The 15,254-nt window shown below is 42.0% G+C and overlaps 1 long non-coding RNA gene across 1 annotated transcript; it reads left to right on the forward strand.

Moving 5' to 3' along the window:
• Positions 1 to 1,533: 1,533 nt before the first annotated feature.
• Positions 1,534 to 15,022, forward strand: LOC145530442 (uncharacterized). Its single transcript, XR_014071773.1, has 4 exons — positions 1,534 to 1,638; positions 7,923 to 8,082; positions 10,593 to 10,645; positions 14,506 to 15,022. It is a non-coding gene; the product is annotated as an uncharacterized LOC145530442 (long non-coding RNA).
• Positions 15,023 to 15,254: the final 232 nt, after the last annotated feature.

Consider the following 15,254-nt stretch of genomic DNA (forward strand, 5'->3'; position numbering starts at 1 on the left):
AACTCTTGCTAAAGCATTAATGGCTAATAAGGGTGAAATTCTACTTTTCCCAGCTACTTATCTTTTCAGTTCAGTTCAGTCACTCAGTTGTGTCTGACTCTTTGCGATCCCATGGACTGCAGCACGCCAGGCTTCCCTGTCCATCACCAATTCCTGGAGTTTACTCAAACTCATGTCCATTGAGTCAGTGATGCCATCCAACCATCTCCTCTTCTGTCGTCCCCTTCTCCTCCCGCCTTCAATCTCTCCCAGCATCAGGGTCTTTTCCAATGAATCAGGTCTTCACATCAGGTGGCCAAAGTATTGGAGTTTCAGCTTCAGCATCAGTCCTTTCAGTGAATATTCAGGACTGATTTCCTTTAGGATGGACTGTTTGGAGACTTGCTGTCCAAGGGACTCTCAAGAGTCTTCTCTAACACCACAGTTCAAAAGCATCAATTATTTGGCATTCAGTTTTCTTTATGTTTTAACATACTTTACTTCTTATTACTGTGAAACAGCCATTCCTTGTATAAATGGCTATTCAGATGTAACCTGGGCTGAAATATGTGGACATGCATTTCTCTGTTTCCATTTTGCCTCCTCATCACCCTTTTATTTGTAATCTAGGGCAGGGCAGCCTAGATAGCCCCTTACTTGTCAGAGCTGCTTCCTTAGAGTAAAGCCAGGATCTAGATTAGAATCAGATCCTCGGACTATGTCCAGGGGTGAACTTCAGTCAACCTGTGGGTTGGCATCTTTTAAGTGAAACCAAGGAGATAACTTTGATGTCTACTATTATTTTAAAACCGTGGGTCAATATCAAGAATTGATGTTGTTAGCAAAAGAAAAATGTAATTGAGGGATGAAATCTGGGAGGGGCAGATGGATCTGAGGTGACATAGAGCACAGGGTTGATGCTTCTGTGATTCTGTGAGGAAAGAGCCGTATACGAGTGCCATGGCCTTAGAAATCTTGTCCTTTGTATGGGAGGAGCTAATGAGGGTAATGGGGGTGGGACTGGCTTGGTCTCAGTGTTAGGATTCTCTATGCCCACCATGGAGTCAGCCCAGGCAAAATTAAGGTAATATAACCCTAAGTGCAGCAGAGAAGAGTGAGACATGGTTTCAGGAACATATGGAAATCATTCTTATTAGTTAAGCAGAAAAAAGAACGCTAATAAAAGATAAACAAATTATTTTCCTCTCAGATGTCCAGGTTGCCCTGGCAACCTTGGCGAGTACATCTGTTACCTTGGAAAGGCCCTAATATATAGCTTTATGTTCATAATATCCTCAGCTTGAATTGGGATATTTGTCCACATTCCACATGCCTGGCCTTTGTCTTTTTTTTTTTCCCCTCAACACACTAGAGAGAGTTCTAGCTTTACACTCTCTCTGGTACATGATAGATACTGTTGGGGATCTGTCCAACACTGACCACTTTTCCTTCACAAATTGAAGCCTCTTCCTGTTTGGACAGCATTGTGCCAGGTCCAGAAGCAATTGTGATTGGTCTAACTCTTAACCAATCATGGTCATCCTTTTTCCCCTCAGTAGAGCATGGTCCAGGGGTTGTCATCTGACTCAGACCTGGGCAATGAAATGACAAGGAAAACCTGCTGGGGCATCTAGGAAAGATTCTTCTCTCTGGCAAGTGGTATGAGTGACATAAGAAAAACCTTTTCCTCCATTCTTTGCTGCTTAAGGATGTGAATCTTGGAGGTTCAGGAGCCCCCTCTCCCTGTGTGTTTGTGTGTGTGTTTGAACCTGAGAAGAAGCGTATTTGACACTCTGAGGATGGAAGAGCAGAAATATAAAATGCCATTGATAGCACTGGGCGCACTCAGTCGCTTGTCATGTCCAACTCTTTGCAACCCTATGGACTGTAGCCCGCATCAGACTCCTCTCTGTCCATGGGATTCTCCAGACAATACTGGAGTGAGTTGCCATGCCCCTTCTCCAGGGAATTTTCCTGACCCAGGGATCGAATCTGTGTCTCCTGCACCTCCTGCCTTGCAGGCAGATTCTCTGCCCACTGAGCCACCTGGGAAGTTGATATAGCACTATTGAGCCATAAACTCTGGGCTTCTTGCTTAGTTAGAAAAATGGTTTAATTTTATGGTTTAATTCCTTCTTATTTAGACATTCTTTCACCTGTAATTCAACGCACTCTAAAGGATATTTCCACTGAGCTTTCAAGTGAGAACCCGGGGAAAGCTGTGAACTGATAAGGGAGTTTAAAATAAAGGCCACCAAAGTTGTAGCAAAGTTTGGATGGCATTTGTTTTTGCAAGTGCAGGATACAATTTTCGGGTCTGTTTTTCAAAATGGCAGGGCTTTGTCTTATGATGGGTTTCAGGGTCTCGCTTCAAGATTTTCTTCTGCCTTTCTGACTTCCCCTTCTACTACATCACAAACACTGCTTTCCTCCCTGACTCACAGGATGGCTCCTCTCAGAGGCCCTTGCCCTGATCTTCTTCTCTCCATCCCCCTTCCTTAGCAATGCCATGTGCAGGTCGAACATTAACTCTCTCATCTTTAAAAAACAACTCTTCATCTTGGACTCTACCTTTCCTTTGTTCTCCAGACTAGAAGTTTCAATTGCCTACAGCCCATTCCTTTCTGGGTGTTCCACTAGCAACACAAACACGTGTTGAACCAAAACAATCATCTACCCTGTAAATCCTGACATCTCCATTTCTGATAATGTCAGGATAGACGCTGGGCTCTCAGTGTTCCAGTCCTCTGGCCCTTGCTTCTCCCGCATCACGTGTCAACCACCCACTTCTGTCAATTCCGAATCCTCTCTCTCACTTCTCCCCTCCTCTCCTTTCCCCCTGCTTCGAGTCTAGCTCAGCACCACGTCCTACTGGAACCTCTGTCATAGACTCAAATCAAGATGTTCTTAAGAAATTTCTACCCCCTAGTCCATCTTCCGATAGCTGCAGAGTGTGCCTGCTTACTCAGAGGATTTCAAAAGCAGTCTCACCTTCTCAATGAAGTATGGACTCTTCCCTGTGCTATTCTAGACCCCTTGGAACATAGCTAACATCATTTTAGGTTTATCTCTTATAATTTATCTGTTCCTTTCCTGTGCTCCTAGTTAAGCATGACTAACGCCTCTATTAGCATTACTCACACCACCAGCAACCACAGTTGCTATTACTTATCTCTGATGTCACCATGACTGTCGTTAAGACTACAGTTTCTCTCAACGGTGGGCCCAGCACTGTGCTTAAGCTCTCTCATTCAACGTGCAGTCACCAGACAGTCACTGACCATCTGCCATGTGCTCAGCACATGTTGAAGGTACAATGAAACAGAGCTTATAGCTTCACACCTTCTCTATTTTAATTCTTGCCATCATCGCCTGCGGGTAGGTATTGCTGCAGTCAACATCATTTTAAAGATGAGTAAATTGAGGCTTAGAGCACTTAAGTAACCCAAGCAAGGACTCAGAGATAAGAAGTGCTGCTTCCGCCTCCCTCCTGGTCCAGCCCCGGGGCCAACTACTCCATTTGTTTCTAACCCCTCACCCTCATGCTCATGCATCAGCCACTGCTCCTTGAGGGGAGGGATGGTGTTGTATTTTTCTCTCTAGCTCCTATACCACTCAGCACCGTGAGTAGCATCTTTAAAGCTCAATACATTTTTGAGATTAAATGAAATAGAAGTGAAAGCCCTCCTGACATCAGTGCTAAAGAGTGAAGTCTCCCAGTCAGCCTCTTGTCATGCTGAGTAAGGGCCTCTCGCAGAGTGATCAATGTCTCCTAACTGCCTGACAGAGAAGACAATATGCCTTACCCACAGCTTCTAATACAAGATTTCACTGGTTCATCTGTCCCTGTGTTCAATAAGCAAGATTAATACACACTTTAAATTCAATTGATAAGACGGTGTTAGCAAACCCCACGTCCATGCCTCTTTCTGGTATGCCCCGCTGCTCTGCTAACGTCCCATCATGTTCTGCTCCAGTGCATCAAGGGCAAGATTGGTGACACGCGTTTGGAATCAGACACTTGTTATCAATTTGGAGAGTGGCTTATACATCCCGCTTCGAAATGTCCAGGGGACCAATGGAGATTAATGTCCCCGCTGCTTTGCCCAGCTTCTCTCTACATAGAAAACCATGGAGAAATATCCTACTCAATATAGTCAACATCATTGTCATGGAAAGTGAAAGTTGCTCAGTTGTGTCCAACTCTTTGCGACCCCATGGACTATACCATCCATGGAATTCTCCAGGTCAGAATACTGGAGTAGGTAGCATATCCCTTCTTCAGGGGATCTTCCCAACCCAGGGATCAAACCCAGGTCTCCCATCATGGAAAGAATCATCTTTAGCACAAACGATCAGGCTTTCGTTCGTCTAGCTTCTTTCATCGCCCCCTCTCCTAGGACTCGAATGACATTTCCTTTCATTTTCTCATGTTTGACATCACAGAAAATCCAGTCCCTTCAGTTAAGAGATGAAGAAGCTTAGGGTAAGTTCTAACAGTGCCAAATGGCGTGTGAAAGTCATTGATAATGTCAGAGCTTTCCTAGGATGTAAACATTTAGGGCAAAAGGTGGGTCAACCATTCAACAAATATGTATTGAGTATCAACTGTCCAGAAACAATCTTCTGTGCTGGGGAGATTAAAATGAACAAGACAGATTGCCTGCCATAGAGGGGAAGTCAGATCAGCAGCCAAGATCCAATGTGCTATGATAACTCTTATCCTAAGATGCAACCAAAACCTGTGAAGGCACACAGGAGAGGCACTTCCATTTGGAAGCTCAAGAGAATTTTCCAGAAGAGTTAGTAGATAGGTTGCAGGAGTTGGCACAGTGTATATAGTAAACCAGAAGTAAAAGAGTCTGGAAAAGAAAGTGAAAGTCACATTGGATTCTTTGCAACCCCATGGACTGTACAGTCCATGGAATTCTTCAGGCCAGAATATTGCAGTGGGTAGCCTTTCCCTTCTCCAGTGTATCTTCCCAACCCAGGGATCGAACCCAGGTCTTCCCCTTTGCAGGTGGATTCTTTACTGTCTGAGCTACCAGGGAAGCCCAAGAATACTGGAGTGGGTAGCCTGTCCCTTCTCCAGGGGATCTTCCTGACCCAGAAATTGAACCAGGGTCTCCTGCATTGCAGGCAGATTCTTTACCAACTGAGCTATGAGGGAAGCCCTTAAAAGAGCCTGGAACTTGAGGAGAAATAAGGGTCAGAGACAAATGTTAGAGTCAGTATGTGGAAAAGTTTTATGGAGACTAAGAAAAATATATATTTGGAATCCATAATTATTGGCCATTGGTGCAATTTAACATATCATTCTTGAATTGGAGGTGCCAAACTAAACCATTCTTCCTCCAAAATTTTAAATATAATCTGCACTGTGAGAGACTAAATTTGGCCACGCAGTCTCTGTCATTCTTCCACGCGAAAGTGTAGTGTATATCCCCTCCTGAGTCTGAGCAGGCTCTGTGACATTTTTGGCCAATAAAATACAATGGGTAGTGACTCTATGACAACTTCCAGGTGTCAGTCTTGAGAGACTGGTAGCTTCCACTTTCTATCTCTTAAACTCTTACTTTTGAAATCAAGTGTTCTTACTGTGAGGAAGCCCAAGCCAAACACCCATAAAGAGATCAACAGGAGGACAAACTGAGGCCCGCAGCCAGGAGCCCCAGCTGAGCTCCCATCTGACAGCCAGAACCGCCAGTCATGTGAGAGAGTCATTCTGGAAGTGGATCATCCATCGCCAGCCAACCAACCCAGCTAACACTGCATGGAGTGGATACAAGCATGCCTTCCAAGCCCTTCCCAAATTGCAGATGAATGATTTAAGCCACTAGGTTTGGGATGATTTGTGACACAGTAATAGATAACTGAAACTGGCGCCTACTTTAAGGAATGATTCCTGATGCCTGGTGCACACTGTGAAGATTGCATAGATGAGCTCATGGGGACATTGGAGCTGATGCAGTTTCTGGGGCAGACCTCCCTCTGTCTTGGTGGGTCACATACTAAAGGAAAGCAGCTATGAAGGAAGTCGGGACTGAGAGGTGATGTCAGAAAATAACTCTGCCAGATGCTGTCTTTCAGACTCTCCATTGTGATCAGCCAGACAATAACCCCAGCTGAAACAAACACATGTTCTCAATTAGAATCTATTGATAATAATTGGGAACACAGTACACGCCAAGCCTGATCTCTACTAATTGCTTTGAGAGTCTAAAAATCTTAGTGAGAATATGACAGACAGTCAAGAATATTTTTAAAAAAAAACAAACGTCTGTATATTTGGCTTTTCAAACCACTGCCACTCACCTCACAAAGCTTTCAGGAAGATTAATGAGATAGTGCTTACAAAAAGTCCTTGGATTCCAGCAGGACAAAAAATCATACATGTTGTTAGTATCAATTGACAGCCCCGAAAGTTATTTTTAAAGAAAGAAAAATATATATATATAAATTTAATAAGCAAACAAATACATAGTGCTAATAATTTGGTTTGTTTCTGTGACAACCATCCTTCCAGTCACCTGGGCTTGAAATCTGAGTCTCATTTTTAATAACAATTGCAAAAATTTTAGATTCTGTCTCCACATTGTCTTTGCCTCTGCTTTTTTCTCTCCTTTATCACTGCCACTTGCCCACTGCAGTGTCTCCACGCCTATTCTGCTGCCAGCATCCTTAACTGGTCTCCCTGACTCCAGTGTCTGGCCTTCCCAGATCAACAGTTTCCAGACTCATTTTTGTTTATGTCACTCTCCTGCTTAAACACCATCCATTGCTTCCCATTGCTTTAGAATAAAGCCGAACACAGAACTTCTCGTGCCTTCTGGGGCACATCCAGAAATAGGAGTACCAATGCAAAGCCTAGGGGAAGGTGAAAACCATAGCAAGAGGCAGAAGTTGCTCCTGGGACAGACAGCACGCTGTGGGCTCCGTGCTGCCCAGGGTGACTTTCCACTTCCTGCGACGATCTGAGCTTCTGAGGAGAGACCAGCCCCTCCCTAGACAGAGACAGGAGGACAGCAGCATCCTGCCTAATAATTGAATTAGGCACCAGCAGGTGCTAAGCCCACTGCTTCTGCTAGGGTCTTGGAAGCTCAAGGGGCACCTACAAGAGGTGTACAGCTAGAAATGAGTCCCTGCCCTATTACTGTGCACCCAAGTGGGTATACTTAAAAAAAAAAAGAATTAAAGGAAGAAGCATATGGCTCTGGAAGATAATGCTGGAAGCCAGGTTCACACCACCAGCAGCTCCCTGTTGAAGAGACTGCTACTAGCTCTCCCGAGTTCAGTGACAGAAGTCTGATGCATCACTAATGCTCTGTGACTTTATGTGGAGCTGTCAAGGCCAGCTAGGGAAGGTTTCCTTCCTTCAGTGCTCACTAAAGAGTTTCAGAGTGGAGGCTCCTGGGTTGCATATAAGTTGGATCCAACCCAGTAGGTCTGTTGTACAATGTTTACATTTTTAAATTCTGTGCCAACATTTTGAAAATCTTGACTTGTCCTCTAAAAAATGACTAATTTCCAGCTTCCTTTATATATACAAAATCAGGAGAAGGAACATTGGTCCCATGTGACCAAAATCCACTGGAGTGAGTGTTGGCTGTCCTGTTAGGACAGCATGCTTTCCCACTCCCCATCTAACCTGCTTCACTCATCTGTGTGCTTCTTGCAAGAAGCACTTGAGTTCTGAGCTCTGTTTTAGGCTGTTTAGTTTGTGAGAATTCAGTTTTTCTCTTGGAAGAGATCTCTGGGTGTGAGGTGGGGTGGGGAAGCAGAGAATGAACTGATGAACCTCATGGGATTCAGTGTGTCATGGACACTCCCGAGATGTGTTAAAGGCCACTATAGTTCCTACTCTTGAAAGCCTTATGTACACCCTCCATTGCTCACACATGGGACAATATGATTCCTGAGTTAATCTTTTGCATTTTCTGCAGGGCGAGAATGACGAGCCCAGAGGACAACGAGATGACCAGATCAACTCCTATGGAGAAAAAGTGAAGCTTCCCTGAAAGTCCGGAGGAGATTTGCTTGGTAAAGGCTAGTAAGGGAGATGCTGCCATGGAGTGAGGAGGACCCCAGGGACAGCAGAATGAGGTGAGCAGCTAGAGGACTGGAAAGGGTGTTTGTGTTTTTTTTTATGTTGGGCTTTAGGGAAAGTCAGATTTAGCAGGCGGCTTTATCTACCCTCTATCCTACACTATATTTTTTTCTAAAACTTCAGGGAAGTCTAGCAGAACACGGTGTGCTGGTGGGTTGTGGAGATATGTAAGGGAAGGGGTGGGAAGAGTCGAGGCCAGATTCACACCACCATCAACTCCTTGTTGTAGAGACTGCTGCTTGCTCCTCTTTTGTTCAACAGTAGAAGCCTTGCTCTTTAGTTGGGAGCATGGTGTCTATATTTTTCAGCCTCACTTGCAGTTTGAATATGTCCACAGGATTAAATTATGATCAGCAAGATGTGAGCACAAGGACTTAAATGGAAAAACTGTGTCCTCTCTGTCTTCCTTCATCCTGCTGCTTAAAATGCAGACATAATTTAATTTCCAAGTGATGCTGGAATGTCAACATAGAGGGATCCTGGTTCCCTAGATGGTTCATGGGATAGAACTGTCATTTCAACTCTGAGTAGCCTAAATCCAACTATTCCATGAAACAGAAATAAGGTTCTGACTTGCTTATACCAGACCAAAGTGTACTAGTCAGCTCAGGTTGCCATAACAAGATGCCGTCAACTGGGTAACATGCAATAGGAATTTATTTTTCCACAATTTTGAAGATTGGGAAATCCAAGGTCAAGGTGATGGTAGGGTTGGTTTCTATAAGACCTCTCTCCTTGTTGTGTAGACAGCTATCTTCTTGCTGTGTCCTCATATGGTCTTTTCTCTGTGTAAGCACACTCCTGGCATCTCTTTCTTACAAAGACACCAGTCCTATTGGATCAGGGCCCTATGATATGGTCTCAATTAACCTTAATAGCCTCTCTAAAGGCCCTATTTCCAAATACAGTCACAGTGGGGTTAGGGCTTCAATATATGAATTGATGTGGGATGATGGGGGTGATAATGGGACAGGGAAACACAGATTAGTCCTTAACACAAAGTTATAGTACTTAGCTCAGTACTTGGCTAAATAAAAATAAAATTCTGTCTTCTAAATTTTCGTGGACAAGGCTAGATAAGGATAAAAATAAACCACAGTGATAAGAGAGATTTCATCATGTTTCAAAGTCTTGACTTTGAAATTATAAAATATTTCCTATAACCTCTGTAAGAAAATATTGTAGGTTTTTCCTTAAAGCTTAATCTGTGTGCATTGTTTAAATTTTTGATGTCTAAATTACCTTAAGGTGAATAAAACTTGGAAAAAATCTATAGAAAGAACTATTGATCCTGAAAGAAATTTAATATCTGACAACTGCTCACTAAACTCATTTCCTGGCAAATACATTTTAGACTTAGATGCACAACTGATACATACAAAGAGCTAATTTCCAAGGCTCCTTAATTAAAATATTCCATCAAAGGTATTTTTATCATATAAAATTTGCATTTTATTTCAATAGGTGTTTTTTATGTTAGTTTGGAAAGTAAAAAGCTCACTTTAAACATTTTACTTAAGTTTAAAAAGAAGTCTATTTACAAGAGTAAGCCCTATGATTTCACCAGGGACAGAGAGGTCTTTCATGAGACCAAAGTGGGTTACATATTTCTAAGCACAGAATCTTGATCTCATAAGTCTTCTCTTCTGTTTCTAGTAGCTTTGTGTGCTCCCACCCCTCCCAGACTTACTAGGATGGTGTTTCTTTGCACAGAGTTCTCTTAGACTTTGTCACTAATTTCTCTGACTTAAAAAAAAAGGGGGGTCATTATGTTTTATTATGCTGGGATGAAAATTTATAAAGAAACAAAACTCAATATTGTATTAGCATATTCTCTACTATCCTGAGAATCAAGAACGCTCTTACCTCTTAAACCACTGTGGAAAGTATTAGAATAACATTTCTAAGGAACTTAGTGGGTGTGAAACATTGTTCCGAGTACTTTACATAAATTACCTCTAATCCTCACAGTAGTCTCATAAGGTAAGTATTATTATGCCTACGTTATCAAAGAGGAAATGGAGGCAAAATTACACAGCTAGTTGAGTTCCAGAGCCAGGATTCAAAACTTGGGTAGATTGGAGAAGGAAATGGCAACCCACTCCAGTATTCTTGCCTGGAGAATCCCAGGGACGGGGGAGCCTGGTGGGCTGCCGTCTATGGGGTCGCACAGAGTTGGACACGACTGAAGCGACTTAGAAGCAGCAGCAGCTCCAAAATCTGTGTTTTCAAATAGTGGTTTACAAAATTTCCCCAAACACAAACACACACACGCACACATATATTCACACTTATACATAAAAAAGAAGGAGGAATTCTGAAGCATGAAAAGTTTGATTCAATTTTTTAAGCTTAAAAGGGACATTGTTTTGACTGAGTCTTCTGCCTTCAAAAGCAGTAACTACTCAAAGAACTGCAGCTATTAAATGCTATAAGGTAATTTTTATCCTCAATGTAAGAAGAGAAATGCAAATTAAAGCTGTGACTTTTTGTTCTTTCTTATTAGAAAGAATATGCCAGCAAATTTGGAAATGTGAAGTGGCCACAGGACTGGAAAAGGTCAGTTTTCATTCCAATCCCAAAGAAAGGCAATGCCAAAGAATGTTCAAACTACTGCACAGTTACACTCATCTCACACACTAGCAAAGTAATGCTCAAAATTCTCCAAGCCAGGCTTCAACAGTACGTGAACTGTGAACTTCCAGATGTTCAAGCTGGATTTCCAAAAGGTGGAGGAACCAGAGAACAAATTGCCATCATCCATTGGATTATAGAAAAAGCAAGAGAGTTCCAGAAAAACATCTACTTCTCTTTATTGACTATGCCAAAGCCTTTGATTGTGTGGATCACAAAAAACCGGAAAATTCTTCAAGAGATGGGAATACCACAACACCTTACCTGCCTCCGGAAAAATTTACATGCAGGTCAAGAAGCAACAGTTATAACTGGACATGGAAAAACAGACTGGTTCCAAATTGGGCAAGGAGTACAACAAGGCTGTTTATTGTCACCCTGCTTATTTAACTTATATGCAGAGTACATCATGTGAAATACTGGGCTGGATAAAGCACAAGCTGGAATCAAGATTGCCAGGAGAAATATCAATAACTTCAGATATGCAGATGACATCACACTTATGGCAGAAAGCAAAGAAGAACTAAAGAGCCTCTTGATGAAAGTGAAAGAGGAGAGTGAAAAAGTTGGCTTAAAACTCAACATTCAGAAAGCTAAGATCATGGCATCTGGTCCCATCACTTCATGGCAAATAGATGGGGAAACAGTAGAAACAGTGACAGACTTTATTTGGGGGGGCTGAAAAATCACTGCAGATTGTGGCTGCAGCCATGAAATTAAAAGATGCTTGCTCCTTGGAAGAAAAGTTATGACCAACCTAGACAGCATATTAAAAAGCAGAGACATTACTTTGCCAACAAAGGTCCATCTAGTCAAAGCTATGGTTTTTCCAGTGGTCACGTATGGATGTGAGAGTTGGACTACAAAGAAAGCTGAGCGCCAAAGAGTTGATGCTTTTGAACTGTGGTGTTGGAGAAGACTCTTGAGAATCCCTTGGACTGCAAGGAGATCCAACCAGTCCATCCTAAAGGAAATCAGTCCTGAGTGTTCATTGGAAGGACTGATGTTGAAGCTGAAACTCCAATACTTTGGCCACCTCATGCGAAGAGTTGACTCATTTGAAAAGACCCTGATGCTGGGAATGATTGAAGGCGGGAGGAGATGGGGATGAGAAATGAGATGGTTGGATGGCATCACCAACTCAATGGACATGAGTTTGAGAAAACTCCAGGAGTTGGTGATGGACAAGGAGGCCTGGTGTGCTGCAGTCCATGGGGTCACAAAGAGTTAGACATGACTGAGTGACTGAACTGAACTGAACTGAATTATTATCCTCAATGTAAGAAGAGAAATGCACATTAAAGCTGTGACTTTTTTTTCTTTCTTATTATGTTGGCAAGGAATCAAAAGATTTGGGAAAACTGTTTTGTCAGAGGCTTGAAGACACAAGTATTCTTATGGTTGGTGGAGATGGAATTATAGAGGGCAGAGTGAATCAAGAGAGCTTTAAAAACGCCCACTCCTTTTAGTCCCAATTATAGAAACTTTCCAAATTAGATTATCACATGAGATCCAAAAGACATATGCTCAAGCCTATTAATGCCTGGGATTTTAGATGTTATAAAACACCTAAAAGCAACCTAAATATCCATCAGTTTGGAATTAGTTGAATAAACGATAACGTATTCCCAAATTGGAACCACACAGCTGGCACAGATTATGAGACTGATCTGTGTTTATGCTGAGGAAACATGTCCATGACATACAGTAATACAGTAGAGTGAAACATGACATATAGTCTGTATGATGAACCAATTTATGTAATTTGGTACACACTCAGGTGTCTACATTAGGAATATGCACAGGGACTTCCCTGGTGGTCCAGTGGTTACAGGTTCACCTGGCAGTGTAGGGGATGCAGGTCTGATCCCTGCTTGGGGAACTGAGACCCCACATGCCGTGGAGCAGCTAAGCCAGAGCAACACAACTGGAAAGCCGATGCCACAACCACTGAGCCCACACAGCTCAGTTCAGTTCAGTTGCTCATTCAAGTCTGACTCTTTGCGAACCCATGGACTGCAGCATGCCAGGCCTCCCTGCCCATCACAACTCCCAGAGCTTACTCAAACTCATGTCCATTGAGTCGGTGATGCCATCCAACCATCTCATCCTCTGTCATCCCCTTCTCCTCCTCCTTCTCACACAACTCAACTTGAAGATCTCAAATGACACAACAAAGATTACATGTGCCACAGCTAAGAGCTGACACAACCAAAATAAATAAATAAACAAAACCCACTCTTTTTTTTAAAAAAAAAAAGAGTATGCAAAGAACTATAGCTATAAGGCTGTCCACTGATAGGGGAAGAAAAGAGATTTCTGAGGAATGGGATTTTGAGTGGTTTAACCCTAAAAGTTTTTTCTATTGCATTTGAGTGTTTTTAAATGAAAGGTATTGAAAACGATTTGTAGGTTAGATTTTTTTCTCACTTAACTTGGGTATGCATCATGATTGCTAATAAATCAAAGTCACTCATGAATTTAATGTGTAACTCAGGCCAAATAATGAAAGCAAAATGAGCAAAATCTTTTAAAATTAAATATATATATATATATATATAATAAAATTAAAATGAAAGGTAGTATTCTACAATACTGCTTTCAAGAATAAAATCACAACAGGAAGTATGAAAGAACAGAAGGAAGGAAGAAAGGAAGGAAGAGAAAGAGAAATCAGTAGTGAGTCCTCAAGGACTGGGTTGGCTGATATCTGCTCTGGTCACTGGAACTGGCCCACTGCCCTCCTCATGGCTATCAGATCCATACGGGCTGATCTTCCCTCAGCCCCACTCCTCAGAACATCATGAATAGCTTGCTAACTTTGTGGTTGCGGTACCCCAGTTCCCTGAGACAATCTCTGGTCCCCCCAGGCCCAGCTTCCTCCTCAGGCCTAGGACCCCAGTGAGACCCCCAGCTTTACTTCCCAAGAACCAATAAGACATGTACCAGTCACCTGATAAGTGTGAGCTGAGGAGAGGGCTGAAGGATTAGCTGTTTCCTTAAAAACAGGTGAACTGGTGAAAATACAGAACCTCTGGGAAGTGCCTGGAATCCGGTCTGCAGGGAGATGCCCAATTAATCAGAAAACACTGTGTGTCACCCGAGCTTGTGTCACCTGAGCTGGCCTCTCCCTGATGAATTTGCTTCCCCCAGTTTTCACTGACACCTGTATTTTATCCAACTCTCATGTGATGTCTAATATGTTTCAGGGACAGGAATTTTTTTAAAATTTCAGACTTACCCGAAAGTTGCAAGAATAGAACAAAGAGTTTCTAGATATCTCACATCTAGATTTCCCAAATATTACTATTTGATCATATTTGGTTTATTTTCTTTGTCTCGCCCTCTCAGCAGACAGAATGCTTCTTTATCCCTAACTATTTTCATGCATATTTCCTAAAAACAAAATCTTCATTTACATAATCACAGTACAATTATAAAAATCAGGAAATGAATATTATTATAATACTGTTATCCAGTATACAGATCTTATTTAGATTATCACCAATTATCACAAAAATGCCTTTAATAGCAAAAGAAAATCCAAGAACATCTATTGCATTCAATTGTTATGTTGCTTTAGTTCTCTTTAAGCTAGAATAGTTTCCAAATCTTCCTTTTTTTATTCCATGCCATTGACCTTTATGAAGAGTCCACACCTGGTATTTTGCAGGATTTGTCTGATATTTTCTCATGATTAGATTCAGGCTATGTGCTTTTGTGCCAGATACATTCAATCCTCATTTTATGTATCCCTCATAATAACGATTGTTCTCACTTTTCAGATGAGGAAACTGAGGCAGTTTGCTTAAGATCACACAGCTTGTAAGAGGCAGAACCAAGATTCACACCAGGGTATCAGTGCCAGAATCTGGGTCTTGACCCTTTCTCCATAGCATCTCACTTGGGAAAGACATCGGATTTCATTGTGTAATTATGTGCCAGAAGCTCTTTTAGTGGCTTTCACATTGGGTGCATTATCTAACCTGAAGACAACTTCACAGGAAAGGTATTATCCACTGTATTTACAAAAAAAAAAGGAGATTAAGATCCAGAGCAATTGCATAACTCACCCAAGGTCAGGCATCTAGCTTTTCTGACTCTTTAATCCACTATGCCGACTGTTCAATAGACTCACCCAAAGATTTTAAAACACACTAATGGCCAAGCTCCACCTCAGGCTACTTAAACAAAAATTCCTGAAGACTCCCAGTATCTGAATTCCACTTTTCTTTCTAAGCTCCAAGGTATGTCTAATATGGATCAAGGTTGTGAATTACCATAATAAAATTTTTAAAGTTCTGTGGTTCCTAATATCTAGAGGGACTTCTTAGAAAGTTGGCCAAAGAAATGGATTATCACTGGGTCTTCCCTTTCAGGAAATTATCACCTAGGATGTGATTTTAAATCAGCCCCTCCAGGTTCCATCACTAAAATTTCATTTCTAAATGCAACCTACCCTCAAACCAAACTTCCAGCATCACCCACCCCTTCCTTCACTCCCAGAATTTCCTGTGCATAGATTTTTCTCCAC

This window comes from Giraffa tippelskirchi, chromosome 12 (genome assembly GCF_054371585.1).
Source record: "Giraffa tippelskirchi isolate mGirTip1 chromosome 12, T2T-mGirTip1v1.2.pri, whole genome shotgun sequence".
Classification (NCBI taxonomy): Eukaryota; Metazoa; Chordata; class Mammalia; order Artiodactyla; family Giraffidae; genus Giraffa; species Giraffa tippelskirchi.